The sequence below is a fragment of the Macaca nemestrina genome, chromosome 4, assembly GCF_043159975.1.
Source record: "Macaca nemestrina isolate mMacNem1 chromosome 4, mMacNem.hap1, whole genome shotgun sequence".
In the NCBI taxonomy this organism is placed as follows: Eukaryota; Metazoa; Chordata; class Mammalia; order Primates; family Cercopithecidae; genus Macaca; species Macaca nemestrina.
The window spans coordinates 25,367,802-25,388,470 of NC_092128.1; the positions used below are offsets into that span (position 1 = coordinate 25,367,802).

General features: G+C 38.7%; 1 protein-coding gene across 2 annotated transcripts in view; it reads right to left on the bottom strand.

Moving 5' to 3' along the window:
- LOC105471359 (exocyst complex component 4) overlaps positions 1–20,669 on the bottom strand; it is an 822,236-nt gene that overhangs the window by 316,569 nt on the left and 484,998 nt on the right. The gene's annotated exons all lie outside the window — the stretch shown is intronic.

Consider the following 20,669-nt stretch of genomic DNA (forward strand, 5'->3'; position numbering starts at 1 on the left):
TTGGAAAAAATGTAGGGTCAATGTTTCTGGCAAGATTTTTGTTTTAAGTAGGGAAAAGAACATCATCAATATGCATTCATTGACCAGCAACTATAATACTGTATTTACAGATCTGTGGGAAAATGCAAACAATCCCTCCTCATTAAGAGCAAGGGTAAGTATGTAGAGAAAAAGAAAACATCAATTTAGTCCCTTTGAAGAGCTTTCGACCACATCTTAGAAATAATACTTCTTAGCCCTTCTAAATTCTAAGAAAGAAAGAAAATTATTATTAACTAAATATGTGATGTTTGTTCTATTTGTTAGCATTAAATTTAAAGTAAAATCAAGTTGGACTTTAAAATAGTACATATGCATAGCTCATAGTACATCAGAGCATCTCATATAATCAATCCATACTGTACATTTATGATGGCTAATGATTTTATCACAGCAAAAATGTTAACAGTATACAGTAGCAGAATCTTCACTTTAGTCCCCATCCTCTGACCATTCCTGAAATGGTTATGTTCCCTAAGGTGTCACCCAGTTCTCTTCTTATTTAACAAACTACATAGTTCATTTCAACTACTGACATGGTCCCAGCTAGCACCCAAGTACCAATAACTCTCTTTCATAAACCTTTTACTGATAACCCTTTGAGCTCTTGAGAGGCATTCCTAATGAACGAATATATTCCTTCTCAGTATTTGTTTGGGACCTCAAATGCCACAAATTCGAATCTAAATTTAACATCTTTCTCCAGAAACCTGCTTCTGCTTTCAGTCTCTAGCTCAGAGAAAAGCACTGCCATCGCAAGCTGCCCAGGGCAGAACTGGGGGGTCACCATGGCCTTCTCCCTCCCCTTTACCTCCAACAGGCTAAGACCTGTCAATTCTTGCGACAAAACCCCTTATCTCAGTCTTACTGAAACCATCTGATTTCAAGGACCCATCATTTCTCAACCAGGGTATTATAATAAACTACTCCCATTGCCTTTAGTTTTGCCCCCATTCAAAACATCCTCTACGTGACTGACACATTATTCTGGGCATCGAAGATGTGAAGATTAAATGAGTTAATATATATAAAGAATGTGAATTTTTGCCTGGCACATTAGAAGAATTATAATCATCTTCTCTTCCCTTTTTTCCACCTTCTTCAAGTTCAAATCTGATCAAATCGTTTTGACTTACACTCCTTCAACATTCCCCAACCCATAAAGTCTACCTGAGTCCTCTATAAATCAGGCCTCTATACATCAGTGAGGTTCCAGCCTTGCTCCACCCTTCCAGCCTCAAGTTCACGCCACTAAATACACTCAGCATGCTAGGTACAGTAAGAAACTTGTAGCTGTGCAAAAATGTGAGACTCTTTCCGATTCTATGCTTTCTACAGATTGACTCCTCAGGCAAGAATGTGCTTCCTTCCTTGTTCACCTGGAGAAATTCTTGCCATCCTTTAACATAAATAGTATAACATTCATCGAGCTTTTCTGTACCTCCCCTGGTAGGGTGATTTAACGTCTTCAGTATATCTCTGTAGTAATAATTATTTCTAATTACCTATTAGATATTTACACGGCTGATTTCTAGAGTTTTGGGTTGTTGTTTAGATATAATCTAAGCTCAACCCTAAATGTTTGTTAATATATTCCTTTACTTAAGTAACATTTTATCAAGTGTCTATCATTCTTGGGTGTCCATGCTAGTAATACAAAGGTGAATAAATTGTAATCCTGCCTCACTGAGACCACAATAAGGTAGCAGATTCAGAAAACAAACAGTTACAATGAGGACTACAAAGTTGGTCTTTGGAAAGAACAGTTACCTCAGCTTCTTCCCATTCCTATTCCTAATGGATCAAGTTTTCTATATTTATACATTTAAGCTGAAAAGGCACAGAACATAATTTATATATAAAGCACATTTTTAAAAGATTGAGTTCTTTGATTCTTTGATCTTTAAAAGAGTTGGTCAATATGGTGAAGAAAAATATCAAGAATATTCCTCAGGATAAGGATAAAAAGAATGATGTTGCAGAAGCAGAAATGATCAAATAACAGAGAAAGGAAGACAGATGAACCAGCTTCGCCTAAGCAGGATGGCATTAGCAAAACATGGCATTGGAGGTTGGGCATCTTTGTGGGATGATGTCTGACAGAGCCAGGGGAGCAGTCAAAGGTTGAGAAGAACTGGGAAACTGAGACTGGTGAAACACTTGCAAGTTTTGCTAAGGGCAGCAAAACAAGGCCTATTTTTCCTCATCTTTCATGAAGACATTTATTAAGTTAACATTTACATGCTGAGGAAAGTTGCTTGTGCCCACCAAAAAAGAAAGACTGATGGTTTCCCCTTGCTTCTTCTGTTTTATGCTCCCATGGCATCCTGTACTCACTCTTTTTTGTTGTTGTTTTGTTTTTAAACAGTGATCACACTTATAACCACATTTTTAATATTCATTTTCCCTAATAGATGGTGGGTTTTATGACAGCATAGACTATGTCCTTCCTGACATTCTGGTGTTGGCATAGGGCTTCACACAAGGTAAATGCTCAATACATATCCTGAATGAATGAAAGAACAAATGAGCAAATGAGAAAACATCATCCTGGAAAGGTGGGTACCATCAGTCCCATTTTACGATGAGAATATTGTGGACTGGGAAATTAACTGATGTGACCAAATTCACAGAGATAGAAAGCAGCAAAGGCAGATCGAGTCCAAAAATGTTAGGACTCTGCCACCCATGCTTTTTCCTTCTGATCACAGAGCTTCCCTTTTAAAGCAAGTAAAATTAAATTCTTAAGCGCTGAGGAAACATAAATGAGTCCTCCAGAAAAGGAAGACGTACCAGAGGAAGAAATTTTAGATAATGGTCTTTTTGTTTGTTCTTTTAAGAGAAAGGGTCTCACTCTGCTGCCCAGGCTGGAGTGCAGTGGCATGATCATAGCTCACTGTACCTGCAAACTCCTGGGCTCCTGAGATCCTCCTGCCTTTGTCTCCCAAGTAGCTAGGACTATAGCCATACCATGATGCCCAGATAATTTATTTATTTATTTTTTTGGTAGAGAGATAGTCTCACAATGTTGTGCAGGCTGGTCTTAAACTCCCGGCCTCCAGCAATTCTCCCACCTTGGCCGCCCAAAGTTCTGAAAGTAAAAGTAGGGGCCACAGTACCTGGCTAATGCTGGTCTTGAAGAAAATAAATTAGAAAATTCAGAGAATAGAAAAGAGTAGCCGTTCCAAGTGAAGAAAAATAGTATGTAAAAGGATAGTTTCAAGGGCTCTTGAATCAAGTTAAAAAGGAAAAGTAGATGTAACTGTTTCACAGTTTTAAGACGACGTAAAAACCCATGTGACAAAAAGAGCTACATAGGAAGCTGTGGTTTTGACAGAAATAAAAGAACAACAAAGAACAAACACCCAAATCAAGATGCTGCTATATATGGAGATTTGCTCACTTACATCATCTACCTAACTTCTGCCTTCCTGCTTCAATTCAGTCCATGAAAACCAATTAAACTTGAATGAAAAGAAAGCCAAGCAGTTTCTGAGAAGATGTAACACCCCCTTACATGCTGACAAATCAACTTTGGGTAGAGGCAAAGCAGCAAGGAAATTTCAAACTATTTTGGGCTATGCGTTTTCTCAGGTCTTTCCCTGGCTAACCCTTCCCAACCCCAAAATTTTACTAATTGGATCTCTAGATTTCAAGCACAAGTCTTGAGCTGTAATTTGGTACATCTGCTTAGAAATGTGACTAGACTCCCAAATGATTGAATTGTAACATTTGGGAATGGTGAACACTAGTGCAATTCCAAATAACTACCAGAGAAATGCTAATAAATGTCACTTTGTTGGAAAAGGAGAAAGACAGGCTCCAACTTTACGCAAGCAATTAAAGCTGCCTTTGTGACCATGAAATAAGCTGGCCTTCCAAATATTTTGATGGTCTTCCATAAAACATGCAACTCAAAGGATTCAGGAAACCAGTTCAGGGGAAAAAGTACTTTCTTCCAAAATGGTCCTCCTCCACTAACACACGTGTGTGGGCGTGAAATACAAACAACGTCTGTCCAAGTGGTGTGATTCTTGTATTTCAGGAAACTTCATGCTTTTCCAAAAATGGGTCTTCGTAAGTTTTCCCACCAAAAAAGTTCAAGGCTGGGCACAGTGGCTCATACCTGTAAGCCCAACACTTTGGGAGGCCGAGGTAGGAAGACAGCTTGAGCCCAAGAGTTTGAGACCAGCTTGGGCAACATAGGGAGACCCCGTATCTATAGAAAGTAAACAATATTATCTGGGCATGGTACTGTGAGCTTGTGGTCCCAGCTACTTGAGAGGCTAAGGTGAGAGGGTCACTCGAACCCAGGAGATTTGGGCTGCAGTGAGCCATGATTGTACCACTGTGCTCCAGCCTGGGAGACAGAATGAGACTCTATTTCAAAAAAAACCAAAAAGGTTAAAAACAAGTCCATAATCCCCTCACACAACAGTTACGTTCTCCAGCAGCACACTACCTTGACCATAGTTTCAAAGCTGGATTCCTCACAGCATGAAGCACTACAGGCATTCTGCTTTACATATATATTCACTACGGAAGAAACCAGTGAGCTACCAATGGTGCTCTGAACCTCCAATTAGGGAATATCATATAAAACCAAAAGAGCATAAGACCTCTTAAGGAAATGGAGTTCAATGGATACCTTGAAAAGTGTTTTAGGTCAATGAACCTTACACACATCGAGATCTAAATATCCTTGAAATATAAAGCACATTTCCATCCATGATCATGACAATGGCTCACTATTAAGGACACACAGAATCCAGAGTCTTGGGGGAAAGGAGACAATGGGAAGCAGATGCAGTGGAGAAACAGAAGCCCATGTAATCTGAGTCCTCAGATAATTCTAATATACAACCTCCCTTCTCTGCTTATGACCAAGAGAAACATATTAGGCCTTGGACCATTCCTTCACTTCTGCTACATTTCCAGCAATCTCATTTTGGTCTCAGTGGCTTATCTGCTTAGAGTTCATGGCACCAAAATCCACTAGTAAAAACAAACAAACAAACAAACAAACAAAAAACACCAACCACCTTTAGGAAGCCCAACAAGGGAGAGCAGAATGTCTTAAACAAGTGTTAGGGTTCGTCTTCTACTGAACCTCAAGGTACTGTAAAAGTAAAAGCAATTTAGCTTAGAAAAATAATTGACCATTGGTTTGATGTTAAGATACTAATTCATATCATGCTCAGTGCTTGAATTGAAATTTTAAACACAATATTATCCCTTTGAAGTTTAATAAGATTAGATTTACTTATGACATAGACTGAACAAGCTCAAAACAGGCCAGGCCTGGTGGCTTATGCCTGTAATCCCAGCACTTTGGGAGGCCAAGGTGGGTGGATCACCTTAGGTCAGGAGTTCAAGATCAGCCTGGTCAACATGGCGAAACCCCATCTCTATTAAAAATACAAAAAATTATCTGGGTGTGGTAGGGTGCCCCTGTAGTCCCAGCTACTCAGGTAGCTGAGGTATGAGAATCGCTCGAACCCAGGAGGTAGAGGTTGCAGTGAGCCAAGATCATGCTGCTACAATCCAGACTGGGAGACAGAGTGAGACTCTATCTCCAAAAAAAAGACTCAAAACAATTAAGTCACATTTTCAGAGTTCTTCAGACTGATTATGCGGAAAGCTTTTAAATATGGGCCACTATCCATCAGGACCCAGAGACATGGGTAAAATTGTAAAGTAGGCCATATGGGGGACTATCTCTCCTTTCCATCACCCCTTCAGGCTCCAGTGAAAAGTCTATCACAGAGAGCAGTGATTCTCAAACAAAAGAGCAGGGCACCAGAATCTCCTGAATTTAATTTCCAAGTAATGAAGTTCCCTTAGATTACTAATAGTGAGTTATATGGACTAATGAAAGCATAAAAGTATTTATCTCTCATGTATGAAAACAGGCACCAACTGCCCAGGCTCCTGAGCCTATTTTTACATGTTGCCTATCCACTAAAATCATTGAAGCCACGTATTTATCTTTGTGCAGGCTGAGGCTGCTATCTTACAAAGGGCGTGTTTGCAAGGTTGGCCTTGGAATAGCATTTGGGAACTTGGGTTTTGGAAGTGAGCTTACCTTTCCCTGACTGATAAGGGTAGTTTCCTGTCTAGACTGTGCAAACGACATGGTTTATGCCAAATACCTGATTTCCTTCTGGAAGTCTAAAATTTTGGTTTATGCTAGTGGGAGAGTTGCCGACGTGACCGGGTGACAAGTCCCTGATCATAGGCACTGAATCTCTCACAAATGTTGCATTTTTGTCTCCTGGGGAAGAGTGTGCTCTATATGACCCTCTCATGGAAGGGAGACAGCATAGGAAGCCTGTACATGGATTCCTCTAGACATCAACACCTGTGCTTTTCTGCCTTATTATCCAGTTGAGTAACCTTACTACCTCAATGTAATAAATCATAGCCATAAATACAATTATACGCTAAGGTTCCATAAGTCCTTCTAGTGAATCTCCAAACACGGGAGTGATTTGGGGGACCCCAGTGCAGCTCTGGAATGCCTAGCCAATCTGGGCCTTCACGTGGTTCCTCTCATCCCTGGGGCTCATTGATATGATAGGCTTCACTTTCCCCCTGTTGAAACCTGCCTAGCTCTTACTCTCCTAGATTATTGATAAAGTGTGTTAGTGAAGAAGGGTCACTGCAGAGTTCTAAGATGTAAGGTCTTCCTTCAAAACTGTATCATGTTTGAAAAAAAATCCTCAGGTTCATTTTCTGAGCCAAAGTATTAACTATGATGGGAGAAATCTAAGGTCAGGTAGAAAGATGATAGGTCAATAATTGATCAGTGAAAAAAAAATCTGGGGGCAATACAGGCTTTGCAGTGTCTCCAGTCATAACACACCAGCAGCTCTTAGATCTGCAAATAGGGCTGGTCTAGCATGAAGATTGAGGTATATGCCCACAGGAAGAGAAAACCTACTGCTCTGCTAGTCTTTGTGACTGTTTAGATTCTCCTTTTTCAGTATGAGATGGGCAGCAAAAAGCTAATGAGACATTCTAAGTCTGAAAGATCAAATCTTCAATCAGGATGTAGATGTTGCAATTATGTGATGGTGACTGATAGGCAAGAAAATAATTAATATTCTCCCTGACTGTTGTTTTTTTCTTGCTGAATAACACAGATTTAAAACACTGTCTCAGAATAGGAACAGTTATGTTGGCGTGGGGATAGAGGAGCGGGCAGCAACAGAGCAGCTAGGAAGTCAGGTTATACGCTCAGGTGGATCCTCTGAGGGGCAAAACAGCTCAAATCACCTTTATTTTTTGACAAACGTAATACACCAAGGTCAGAAAAATACATTACCATCACCATTTTAGCAACATACACTTCAATGTACGTGCATTTCAAAGTCAATTCACAAATTATTTCATTTGATACTCACAGTGTATCAATTTATATGACTATTTCTGGTGTGATTTTAAATAAATGTTACTATAGTACTATAATGTTAGTCTTCTTGGAGTTCTAACCACAAGTTAAACATGCCAAGTTTATTTCCTGTAAGAAAAATAACAGTGATAGTGACCAACAGTACTACCACTGCCATAAGATCAATTCAAACGTACCATTTATTCCTTCTATTTAGCATACAGTTGTCTTTAATCTGGACTACATTACTTTCAATAGTAACTGCTTTTAGGTGTGTTTGCTGCAATGCTTTCCAATATTATATTAAACAACAGATCTTAATATAGAGCAGTAAGAGTAGATGGTATTTCAGAAAACTGAATACGCCACCAACTTGGAGTTAAGGGCTCAGAAAAGTCTCAGGCCTTCAGAGTAAACAAATGCTACTGGAAGATTCATCACTCACATCTAATTACATCACTTCAACCAAAGATTTAGAGAAGTGGATGCTTTTCTAAGTGCTGCTTCAAACAACATACTTTTTGTCTGGACCTAATTCTTAACATTCCCCAGGTGTAGTTGTACTACTAGTATTGCCAGTCAATAAATACCCGTCTGAGCCTCTGACTTTCTCTCCTCAAGTTGTTTCCTTCTCTCTTTCTCTCATCTCCTGTTTTTGCTTTCTCTAAAGTCCTTCAGTGAGACCCTCTTTAGAAAAGAGAAAACTCTGCCCTGACTCATAAGAACCATGGTAGAATTTCCTGCTGTCAATCTGGCAGTTGAATGAGGAAACACAGGAAAGATGGGCTGCATCTCTGGCTTTGAAATTTGTTAGTAACAGATGAGAAGGTTTCTGCATTCTGTTTGAATTCTCTCTGTATGAACCTGTGTGTATCGTTACAATCCTATTTCACTGAAGTTTCATCTTTAAAAATGAGCACTGAATTACAGAAAACCTTATGAACCTCAACAACGAATGCCAAGGCCAAGTTTCACTGGAAAGCAAAGTCTCTGGCAAAGAAACATGTATTCCTCTCACTGGTATATCTGCAGGTAACTTACAGGTAACCTAGCTGTAGGCAGAAACGCACCATGGCTCAGTGAGTCAAAGCATGCTAGGTAGAAACTCTGGCACTGGGAAAATTAATACAGAGTAAACCACTAATGGAATCTGTGAGTTCATTAACTATGCTACAATTTTTGGAATTAAAAACGGGGATATTTTCTCAACTACAACAAGGCTTTAAGGTAACATTTAACTAGCAAAGTAATGAAAGTTCTTTATGTCACTTGGAACTAACTATCCCAATCAAAAAAGAAGAGCTTTAGTCGATATACAACAGAATAGTGGAAAATTAATATACCTAGGATTTTCTCAGACTGATTAAAAGCTAACAACAAAAACATCAAAAAGTTAAAATAAATAAAGGCTGTGAGTTGGAATGGCCACTTCTAAAAACAAAACAAGTGAACATGTAATACAAGAATCTTTTTCTTCTTCCTTGATACTTTACCATGAACTGTGGGGTAATACTTTTAAGTATTACCTATTTTAAGCCCTTAAGAAAGCTGAGTTAATGTTTTAAAAATAGTCTTTTTAAAAAATGTTATAACATTTAGGGATTTTCTGTTAACAAGACTGGAAAACATAGAAAAGTAAGAAGCAAATATATTCACTCAACACATGCTTATTGAAGAGATGTCCTGTGCCAGACACTTGGCATCAGACACAATATATAATAGTAGAAAAAGATTGACTTGAGTCCTTTCTCATTTAAAACATACATGCTACAAGGAGAGACAATCAAAACCAACTAAATAGATTGTGATAAGTAACCCAAACAGGAAAAAAAAAAAAAAAAAAAAAAAAGAGTAACAGAAGGCAATAATTCTAAACTAAACTATAATTAATATTTTGTTCTATTTTATTCCAGTCCTTTTAAAAATGTTTAAATGTTTAATAGTTGTGATCATATGTCACTTTATATCCTCTTTCTTAAAGTTCTCTCATGAACATTTTCTGTATCATTACACATACCTTATAGACATAATTTAATAAGTTTTTGTTATTAAATAGGTTAACATATATTTATAGAGTGCTGTGTACACAATACTTCCTATATGTTAGTCATTTAATATTGATAACAATGCTAGAAGATACTTCTACAGTTCTCATTTTATAGAATATAAAATTAGACAGTAAGTTTAAAGAACTTACTGAAGATTATATAATTAATTAAAAGAACAGTTGAGATTCAAACCAGGCAGTTGTACTCGACTGTAAGCTCTTATTACATAACTACATTCTACTGCCTTAGTGCTTGCACAATATTCCACCATTCTTATTTGGTATTTGGCACACAAACTTCCTATAGGGTGAAAATCAAAACAATAAAGACAAAAAATATGGAGAGACAATGGAAGCAACAAATATGAAAGAAAAAAGGCAGAGCAGTAGAAAGAACATTTCCTGGGAATGATGAAATAAAAAGGAACAAGAAAGGGGAGAAAAAGTGAATTTCAAAAATTATCTCCTTGGCAGATTTCTAGACATTGCTGATCCAGAAGTGATTATGCACTTGGAATAACTTTATTTTTTTAAGTAAAAAAACAAATGCTTATTATGTACTAGTTTCACCATGAAATCATCAGCTAGAACCTTCTATACACTTGGGATCATGAGCAAAAAGCAGCAAAAATGTGGCCATCAGCTCTGTCCAGGTTTGGCTGCATGTGCAATTCACTGGCCTCAGCGAAAGGGTGTATAGAATCAAGCATTTTCTGCAAGCCTTGGTAGTTTTATAAAAATGACAGAGCCAAGTCACCAATCAGCAAAGGTTTTACGTTCTGTAGGTTTTACAGACAGCAGGGATTCACACATGCAAGCTTAACCAGTGGTGGAATAATATAAAGCCATTTGCAGCATTAAAAATAATTAACAATAGTTCTCATCAAAGCTCTAGTTCTATCTATGCCTCCTCCTCTTTACTTTTCAATGCCTTTGGGCGTGTATGTTTAATTCAATACTCTTCTATCTCACTCTCCCAAACCAACATCTCTATCATCAGTTAGATTTTGGGTTCACTGAGTAAATATCAGCTTCATACATATCTTCTTCCCCCAGAGAGGCTTTCTTTTAAACATCAAGTAAAAATTGTAATGAAAGGTTTGTGCTTTTAAATCAGACTCTCCTGGATTCAAATCCTGGCTCCATCACTCACTTTTGATTAACAAACTTGCGAGGGCAGGAGGGGAGGTTCGGGGGGACAGCGGTGGTGAGGGGCAGAGTTAAGAGTTTGCTATAGTTCCTGTATAGAAGATGTCTTCGATAATGCCTTGTACATAGGCGCTCAATAAATATCTTCATATAATATGCCCCGTATCTACATTTTCTCTGTACATTTAACAAGATCTAATTCTCTTCCACATTTTTTTTTTCTGCCTCTAGGAAATGTGTACCTGGCAGATGTTTAACAGCTATATATCAGCAATGAATGAAATGATGTTGGTACATAATTTGGTTGTAAAGTTTATAAAGTGCTTTGAGCTGACAGAAATAGTGCAAATGAAGACTGTAAATGAACATAAAAAATGAAATATCTCTCTCAGCAGCCTATCCTTCCTCCTTAGAGTTCTCTCTCCAAAACTAGGAATTCCTCTGGTTTTCTCCTTCCCCTAGGAGGCAGAGACACCAACCTAATAAGTAGCAGTGAGAAGCAGGGTGGCTCTGATTTACTTAGAAGACTGCACAGCATCAGGGCACGAAAACACCCAAGTAGCTTCTTCACCTAATGTGTATGGCTTTTTGATTAAGCCTCACTAAATGGACAGTGATTTCTAGCAATTATGTCCATAAAGAACAATGGCCCAAGTATGGCCCACAATGGCAACCATGGGGGTTTTTGACTTATTTCATGGTTTTGTAAAGGATAGCATCTAGTTTCCAAAAATATCCCCATGTTTTGGGGAGAAATCCATCCACTATCTTCCTCTGGAGCTTTAATATATGACATGTCATAGTGCTTTTGAGTGGGCTACTGCCAGTAGTACAGAAACTGATGACATGAAACAGGTACCAACAATGGCACAGCTGCTAAGGGGCACATTTAAATCAACATCTATTCTTCCCATGCCATCATGCAAAGCCCCTTTTACTGCTCTAAAACAAATACAGCTTAATTTTATTTCCTGCTTGGCTTTGTATAATTTTGACATGTCCTCAGTCAAACACGACCCAGACCCTTCAATCAGGGCCTTCAATCAGGCCCTATTTTTCTGGAGATGGGAAAACAAGAGGAAGCTAAAGTAATTATTGAAAACTCATAAGCAGCAGCTTTAGCCTAATTACCTTGACTTTTCTTTTTAATTTTTCTATCGATTGTCTCTTGTTAATATACAAGTATTGACTGAGCTGGTAGAGCCTGGTGCTACTATGATAAGAAGAGATGCCGCTGGGAAGTGAAACGTGATTACAAGACCCAATATTCTGTTCTTCTTTTTCAGAAGCACGCATGTGCAGCACAGACTTTGATTTAAGACCCTAATAAGAACCACCAGCAGCACCTACACAGCCAAGAAGCTTTGTTAAACGTCTTTGCTGTCTGTTGTGCCTTTGCCACCAGAGGGCAGTTGGGAAAAGCAAAAACAATCCCTTTTTCTTTGTTCCTCCTTCGATGTTAAAAATAATGTTTCCCCTATTTTTAACACATATTCTATTAGAACTCCCAGGTCCACAACTCCAGGGGAATGCACAACCCAGGAATGAAGGTGATTCCTTTGGAGCTACATGTGTTCCCTTTTAACTGCTGTTGTATTTAAAGTGTCAACTTGGGGGGAAAAACAAACCAAAAACTAAGCAATATTGCAAGAGCTATCCTGAATATTAATGTATCACTGACAAATGCTTTTAACAGATTCTGATTCCTTTGTCAGAGAGAAATGTATGGTTTTCTTGCTGCGGGATATGAAACTAGCTTTAAAAATACTTCTAAAATACTTTAAACTTTTTGGGTTTTCATAAATCCAAGTTTTATGGAATACTAATAATATCTTATATGTTGGGAATCTTAAATTGCTATCAAGGTGTAGCTCACGTTAAGCAAACATAATTCAGTAAAGTTGTCGCAAATCCATTTTCTAGGAGCCAAGATGATCTTGGTAAACCAGGGTATCATGTTGCATTCTGTTTTACTGTATCTTTTAAAGCAGAACTCTAAGAAGAAATAAATGAAGCAGGAGCAGTTCTCAATGCTAAAAGTAACCAGAAATCTCTAAAAAGGGGACTTTCTCAAGGGCTAGCTAGCAACAGCCCTAAAAACGGTGTTAGTGTTGTCTAATCCAAGAAGCATGGGGAAAGGGACAGGAGAAGGAATCCAATCATTCAAAGGAAAAAAGAATTAAAAAAGCATTAGACTAAAAAAGAGGGCTAATGATTGGTATTCAACACAGATGGTGCGATAAGCAGTAGAAGCAGCCGCAGAAGTAGCTTAGTACTTACAAAGTGTATTATAATAATAACAACAGCACATTCATTACAACATGACAATTCTACAGACTTTGGGGGCATTCATTTCATGAAAGGGCAAATGGATTTCTATTAAAATAACTCCATTGGTCCCTGAGAGCACTGTAATCAGCTAGTCTCAGGAATGAGTCTATCACCAGTCCAGATCAGCAAATGGCAAACAATTCATTGGAAGGTACTGAGAAACGAAGTCATACTACAATCTGTACAACAGTATGAAAAGCATCAGACAAAGTCATAGATACTCATCCATAATATAGGTTTCAAACATGCCTTAGTGAAATGTTAGTTCAGGTACCCTAAATTTAAGGTTCAGAAATGAAAGCTGAAAAATATCTTTAGGATTTTGAATTACCTAATTCTGAAAAGTAATACCATACTATGCACATAGTTCAACTAGAGGACTCAATGTTTCAGAAGTTCAGGAAACATTTTCTGAGTGCCAACTATGTCCCAGGTGGTAGAATACAGGACCAGATATGACCGAGGCTTTCTTTCTCGGTCTTTCCCTAGTGGAGAGAAACATCCAAATAATTACGATACAATGTGATAGGAACAATAATTACGACAGGAGCAAGGTGTTATGTTAACTAAAGAAAGAAAACAGGAGGTTTCATATTTTTTAGAAGGTTACATTTAAGTTATATCTTGAAATATAATTGAAATGATCAGCGGGAGAGCAGCAGGGCTGGAACAGTGGGTAGAAAGAGGCCCTGGCATGCTCAGGTCAGCTCAGGCATGCTGGCGAGAGACAAGCTGATACAAATAAGAACAGACCTGTGTTTAGAGGCAAGAATGGGAAGATAGATGAAGATACCTGTTGGGGAGCTACTTTAGGAGACGAAGTGAAGAGTAAAGAAAGATGAAATGGCCGGGCGTGGTGGCTCACGCCTGTAATCCCAGCACTTTGGGAGGCCGACGTGGGCGGATCACAAGGTCAGGAGATCGAGACCATGGTCAAACCCCGTCTCTACTAAAAATAGAAAAAATTAGCCGGGCGCAGGGGCGGGCGCCTGTAGTCCCAGCTAGTCGGGAGGCTGAGGCAGGAGAATGGCGTGAACCCGGGAGGCGGAGCTTGCAGTGAGCCGAGATTGCGCCACTGCACTCCAGCCTGGGCGACAGAGCGAGACACCGTCTCAAAAAAAAAAAAAAAAAAAAAAAAAAAAGAAAGATGAAATAATAAAGTAGACGGTCATCTTCCAGAAATTGAACTCTAGTTTTTACCAACTTTCTAGGCATGCGATAATTGAAAGAGCTTTGAATTTATTGTTGGATGGGCTGGATTTAAGTTCTAGCTCCAGTATTTACTCTGTATGTGACTGTTTCCACCAGGGTTAACTGAGCTGCAAACAACAGGAAACTGACTACAGGTGGCAAATAGGGTTTCACTGTAACAGACAGAAACCACTCTAGTTATATTACCTCCAACTCACAGGGTCTTCCTTTCCTGAATTCTAACATGAGGATGTTAATATCTGCCTACTCATCAAACAGGGTCATCATTCCCAAGAGAACGAACCTATGCCTACTATCTAACGGGGCCATCATTCCTAGAGGATCACATTAAATGACATATGTAAACTCTCTGTATACAAGCAGATGCAATTATTATTATAAGGGGGAGTGAGAAAGGGGACTGTGTTTCTCAGAAAGTATCACCAGTCTTGGAATAGTGTTAATTAGAAGGACAAATAATTGTCATGAGGAAAAGCAATTTGCTGAGATGTGTGTTTCTGAAGCATTTTATATTGTCATCATGGGAAAGAAGGTTAGACCATATCTAATGAAAGACAACCAGCAAACCATGAAACTGCCCAACAATGTTGGAGTGTTTCCAAATAATTTTTTTTTAACAGAGACTCTCCTGAGCAGTGTCAGTATGTAAATGAAGGTGGACTACATTTATGAAGCAATTCCACTATCCCAGCAGGTAATAATAGATCAAGAACCTCAAGTTTAAGAGACAGGTCTTAGTATTAATGTACATGCTAACATTCACGCAGACTCTTATATATAAAATGTGTGAAAAATTGGAAATTTTATGGTCCTACAGTTTTCAAAGGGTCATATGCTTACTTGTTGCTTCCAGTGCACAAGCTAATGCATAAAGTCTTCCTGTCAAGTCCTAACATTATTTTTTTTACACTCAGTAGAATTTTATTTCATATAGTTCTATGAGGGTAGCAAGCATTACTATTATCATGCTTGTAGTATCTTTCTGCTTGCTAAAGTTAACTCACCGAATCAAACTATATTATAACATGAAATATTATAAAACTGGATGTCATAAATTGATGATGAAACTTTTCAAAGAAATTTCCTCTAATATCTTCATTTCTTTACTCTTAATTTTGCTACATTAGAATCCTTTACCCTTAAATACAATGAGCCATGCTATAGGACTCTCAGTCCCACAGTAACAATAATGATGCAAGGAAATACACTGGTTATGCCTCAGATTTCATCATCCAGATATTATGAGAAGGTTGGAAAAAGCCTTGGTTGCAGAATATTAGACAAGTTATGCAGAAGGCTTATTTGTTATGATGGCTTTGTAATGTGCAACTTGGCCAGGCTGAACTGCATTTCCCAGAATTCTCTTCCTTGTGTGTTCAGGGGTCAGGTGGGCTAAAAGAGACATTTTTGCTTGAGCTGTGAAGGGTGGAAGTAAAGCAGTAGCCAGTCTGTTTTAGACAATCAGCAGCTGCAGCCTTAATGTTGCTGCTTAGCAACTTTTCATAAGGCAGCTGCTCCAGCTTTCCTGGATCCCCTTTCTGCTTCATCGATGTGTAAACCAAGTGTTTCTCTAGCTCCATGATGCTTCTCCTACAGGACATCATTAGGACTGGAAACAGGGAGAACTGACATGAATTCCAGCGCATTCTCGCAGTTCCAGCTTGTCACTGCTCTCCCTGACTTTATATCCCTCTCTGTCTTCTGATGGCCTGCCTTGTGAACCTCAAGCTCCATTATGAGTTGTGAAGACAAAAATCTTACAGAGACTGTTTCCACAATTAAATGAGGCCAAGTTCCTGCAACAAATCTCTTTTTATACACACACGCGTGCGCGTGCGCACACACACACACACACCTCTACATGTGCTTCTGTAAGGTAGGTAGATGTCATGATAAAGTTCAATGCCATCCTTTCATAAAATGTCTTTTGTTGTTCTATTAGAAAACAGTATAGTCCTATACTATGGTGAGTATTCATAAAAGGCACCAGAAGTAAGAGTATCAGGTCTAAACCACGACAAATAATTTACATTCATATTACATTTTATAGCTGAGAGTACACTTTTGGGTCTCAAGCTATGTTTCAGTCTCCATTGCGCAGGTTGGTTTCGCTCTCTTCCACAGCTACAAACTGTTAAAATAATCCATCTCTTTTATAAGTGTATTCCATATATAAAAAGGAAGACTAGCCTAGAGCATATGCATTTCAGGTGCTGAAAACAATCTGAACAGAATGGAAGTACCAACACAACTTGGAGCTGATAGGAAACTTACAGGCATGCTGGTTCACATGGTACCCAAGCTCCTTTTTGCAGTATCCTTGGAGATGTAACACTATCTTCAAATTAGAAGAAGCTAATAGTTTAGATAATTTCTAATAATTACCACTTTATAAAATATTTTAAATCATGTTCCCTGAAAATGATGTTTTCAAAACTCCAAAAATACATGTCAAAATTATCTATGAAAAACAGGTCACAATGACTGGAACAACTGAGCTGCTTCATACATGCAGAGTCTGATAGTGAATCCTAAAGAATGTCTCATAGAATGCAGCTCAGAGAGTAAGAAGTTATCATTTGGTTATTCCATTATCCACATTCTCAACTATAAAGCTCTTCTCCAAAGGAATTCTTCTTGTCTTTTAAAATGTTGCACTAAGTAAGCACCATGCTATTTCCGAGCAAAGATAACCACAAAGGTAATGAGGCTGCACATTTAATTTTTCTAGCCTTCGTGTGACTGCTGACATTATAAATGAGTCATTAATTGTCTCAAATAGATTGACATTGTCTGCTACTACTGAGAAATTTCATTTCTTTCAAGGTAGCAGGAGGACAATTTGGATTTAATAATCAAGCAGGGCTGGGCACTGATGGTTCACACCTCAAATCCCAGCACTTTGGGAGTCCGAAGCAGGAGGATCACTCGAGGTCAGGGGTTTGAGATCAGCCTGGCTCACATGGTGAAACCAGGTCTCTACTAAAAATACAAAAACTAGCCTTGCATGACAGCATGCACCTATAATCCCAGCTACTCGGGAGGCTGAGGCAGCAGAATCACTTGAATCCAAGAGGTAGAGGCTGCAGTGAAATGAGATTGCACCACTGCACTCTAACCTAAGCAACAGAGCAAGACCCTGTCACCAAAAAAAAAAAAAAAAAAAAAAAAAAAAAAAAAAAAAAGCAAGAGGAACAAAAAGTAGGCGAAGTTAGAAGAATCTAAAAGTATATGGGTCCAACTTTCTAGGGTATTTATTTTGTCATTTAACTCCAAGTCTGAATGGCATATTCCACAAATCATGGAGGCTGTGAAGATAGCCTCTGGTCTACAAAAACATGGTAATTAAAAAACAAAACACACCTGAAAAACCTCTTCTTTGCCATGTATAGTTTGAAGGAAAAAAAAATCTGCTACACAAAGGTCCCAGGATGTCACATACATCACAGTCAGCCACAAGCCATCTTCTTTTTTTTTTTTTTTTTTTTGAGACGGAGTCTCGCTCTGTAGCCCAGGCTGGAGTGCAGTGGCCGGATCTCAGCTCACTGCAAGCTCCGCCTCCCGGGTTCACGCCATTCTCCGGCCTCAGCCTCCCGAGTAGCTGGGACTACAGGCGCTGCCACCTCGCCCGGCTATTTTTTGTATTTCTTAGTAGAGACGGGGTTTCACCGTGTTAGCCAGGATGGTCTCCATCTCCTGACCTCGTGATCCGCCCATCTCGGCCTCCCAAAGTGCTGGGATTACAGGCTTGAGCCACCGCGCCCGGCCCAAGCCATCTTCTAATGTACAAACACATCCTAGTTAAATGAGATCCAAACAACTAGAAACGGTAAGCTACTAGTTCTATACTGAATTTGGAAGTCTAATATAACATGAAGTAGATGCATATAGCCTAGAACAAGGCAAAAATTTTCCTTTCTAAGGGATGCAGAAAAAAAAATTAATAAGCTTAATAAGAAAAAAGAACATTTATGCTAGAAAAGAAATGTCAAAAAAAAAAAAAAAAAGTTTAAAGGCTAGGGAGCACCAAGCAGCCCAGTTTAGCTGAAGCAGAGAGTCTCTGCAGAAGGGTGATGGAGATGGATTGAAAATGCTGGCAGAGAACTATTACCAAGTGCCTAGAATTTCATCCTAATTGTTTGGATTCAATTATAGTCAATAAGGAGCCATAGAACATATTAAAAGACAGTGAAAAGAGTGGGGCTTTGCCTGAAAATATGACAGCATTGTGTGGTACATAGTAAAGACCAGCTACTAGGTTATTATAATTGTACCTGTGCAGCCAGAATAAGATTAATGACTATAGGAATATTAAAAGAATAGCAAATTAAGAAGCTGTTCATAGGATGGAATCTACAGGTTTTAGCTAAGAACTGTTAGTGACAAAAAGTAAGAAAAAATTTAAATATGATGTTTATGTCACAGGTGGCTGAAAAAACAGGAGCTAGGAAAAAAAAAAAAAAAAAAAAAACAATTCCAGCAAGACAATAAGCTCTTCTCTGGACAAGAATGCCAATGATATATGTAAAAAGGTACCCAGAAGGCAGTTTGTTTTGAGGATTCTGGGTTTGGGAAAAGAGTAGGGTGATATTACACAAACATAATGGAAAAGTAAGGAAATAAGATCATTACTCTAGACTATATAGATTAGAACAACTACCTAGGTTAATAATTGGGGCAGAAACAGTATTTTTGGAATAGGCAAGGGGAAGATCAGTCAAAAGAAGACAAAGACAATGAGCAGTCAGGAAGGTGGGAGGATAAATATGGTGCACTATTTCAACCATCAATATTCATGGACACAGGGAATGTTATATCCTGCTTTGAAAGAATAAACCTAGAAGGGTAAATATTGGGAAGGAAATCTGTTGAATTTAACCTTTAGGAGGTATTATAAAGATCGGTTAGAGCAATGGTCCTCAACCCAAAGCACATTAGAATCTTCTGGGGAAATTTTTAAAGTTATCAATGGGAAGACTTATCACTGACCAACGAAATCAGAATTTTTCAGGATGGAACCAAAGGATTAGAAGTTTCTAAAAGCAACCCAGATGATTATAATACAACCAGGGCTGAAAACACTGTTCTACACAGAAAGATGAGGTAAAAAATATTCAAAAGAGAAAGATTAGAGTCAGCGGGTGGTTAAAATAGAGAAAAGGAACACAGCCTACTGTTTGGATAAACGTGGGGTAGAAGAGTATCTTGAGAGGATCTCAGGTTAGGGGAAGGTTTGTTTAGGATAAGGAGAGAATGAGCATGCTTGTAAGTAGAAAGAACAAGATCAGTGGACATAGAGAAAATACCTTTTTTTTTTTTTTTTGAGACAGGGTATCCCTCTGTCACCCAGGTTGGAGTGTAGTGGTGCGATGTAGGCTCACTGCAACCTCCGCCTCGCAGGCTCCAGCAATCCTCCACCTCAGCCTCTCAAGTCACTGAGACTATAGGCATGCACCACCACACCAGGCTAATTTTTATATTATTATTATTATTATTATTATTATTATTTGTAGAGATGGAATTTCGCCCTGTTGCCCAGGCTGGTCTCGAATTCCTAACCTCAAGTGATCTGCCTGCCTCGGGCTCCCAGGGTGCTGAGATTACAGGGATAATCCACCATGCCCGGGCAGAAAATAAATATCTTACAGTAATAGTGGGCTGGATTGGATTAGGTGGGGAATAATGTCGCAAGATTCTAGAAAATTTGGAGAGTTTATAATCAAAAACACAAATGGGGAGTTTCGCTTGATATAGCAGAAGACAACTGTTCTGAGGAAAGAGAGAAATAAAGAACAGAGGAGAAAGATAAAAAGAAATTTTTGAGTAGAGTAGGGGCATGCTAGAAGGCGGCTCTTCAGAGGGTCTCAAATGGAAAAAGTGGAGGACTATAATACCTATAAAAATAAAGAATGTAAGATCCCATTTAACTGAGGCAGGTATATAATCTTCTAATGGAACTAATCAGATTTCCTAATAAGAAAAGATCAGGAAGATGAGTGGTGTGCATGGAGATGACTCAGATAAACTTGTAAGTCATCTAGTAGAGGTTTATAAACAACATGCTAAGATTAAAAGTTGGATCCCAGCTGCTTTATAAAAAAGAGAAAGGGCTGCTTAAACTGATGTTTCAACATATACATTAACTCTAAAGAAAGTTAAAGATCTGATCAAAGTTGTGAGTAAGGAATGGCTTTAAAATAGTTGACAAACACCAAACTGTACTTTAACTTATTTTATTTTATTTTATTTTTTGAGACAGGGTCTTGCTCTGTTGCCCAGGCTGGAGTGCAGTGGCTTGGCTCACTGCAACCTCCACCTCGAAGGTTCAAGCAATTCTCCTGCCTCAGCCTCCTGAGTAGCTGGGATTATAGGCACACGCACCATGCCCGGCTAATTTTTTTTTTTTTTAGTAGAGATGGGTTTTCACCCTGTTGGACAGGCTGGTCTCGAACTCCTGACCTTGTGATCCACCTGCCTTGGTCTCCCAAAGTGCTGTGA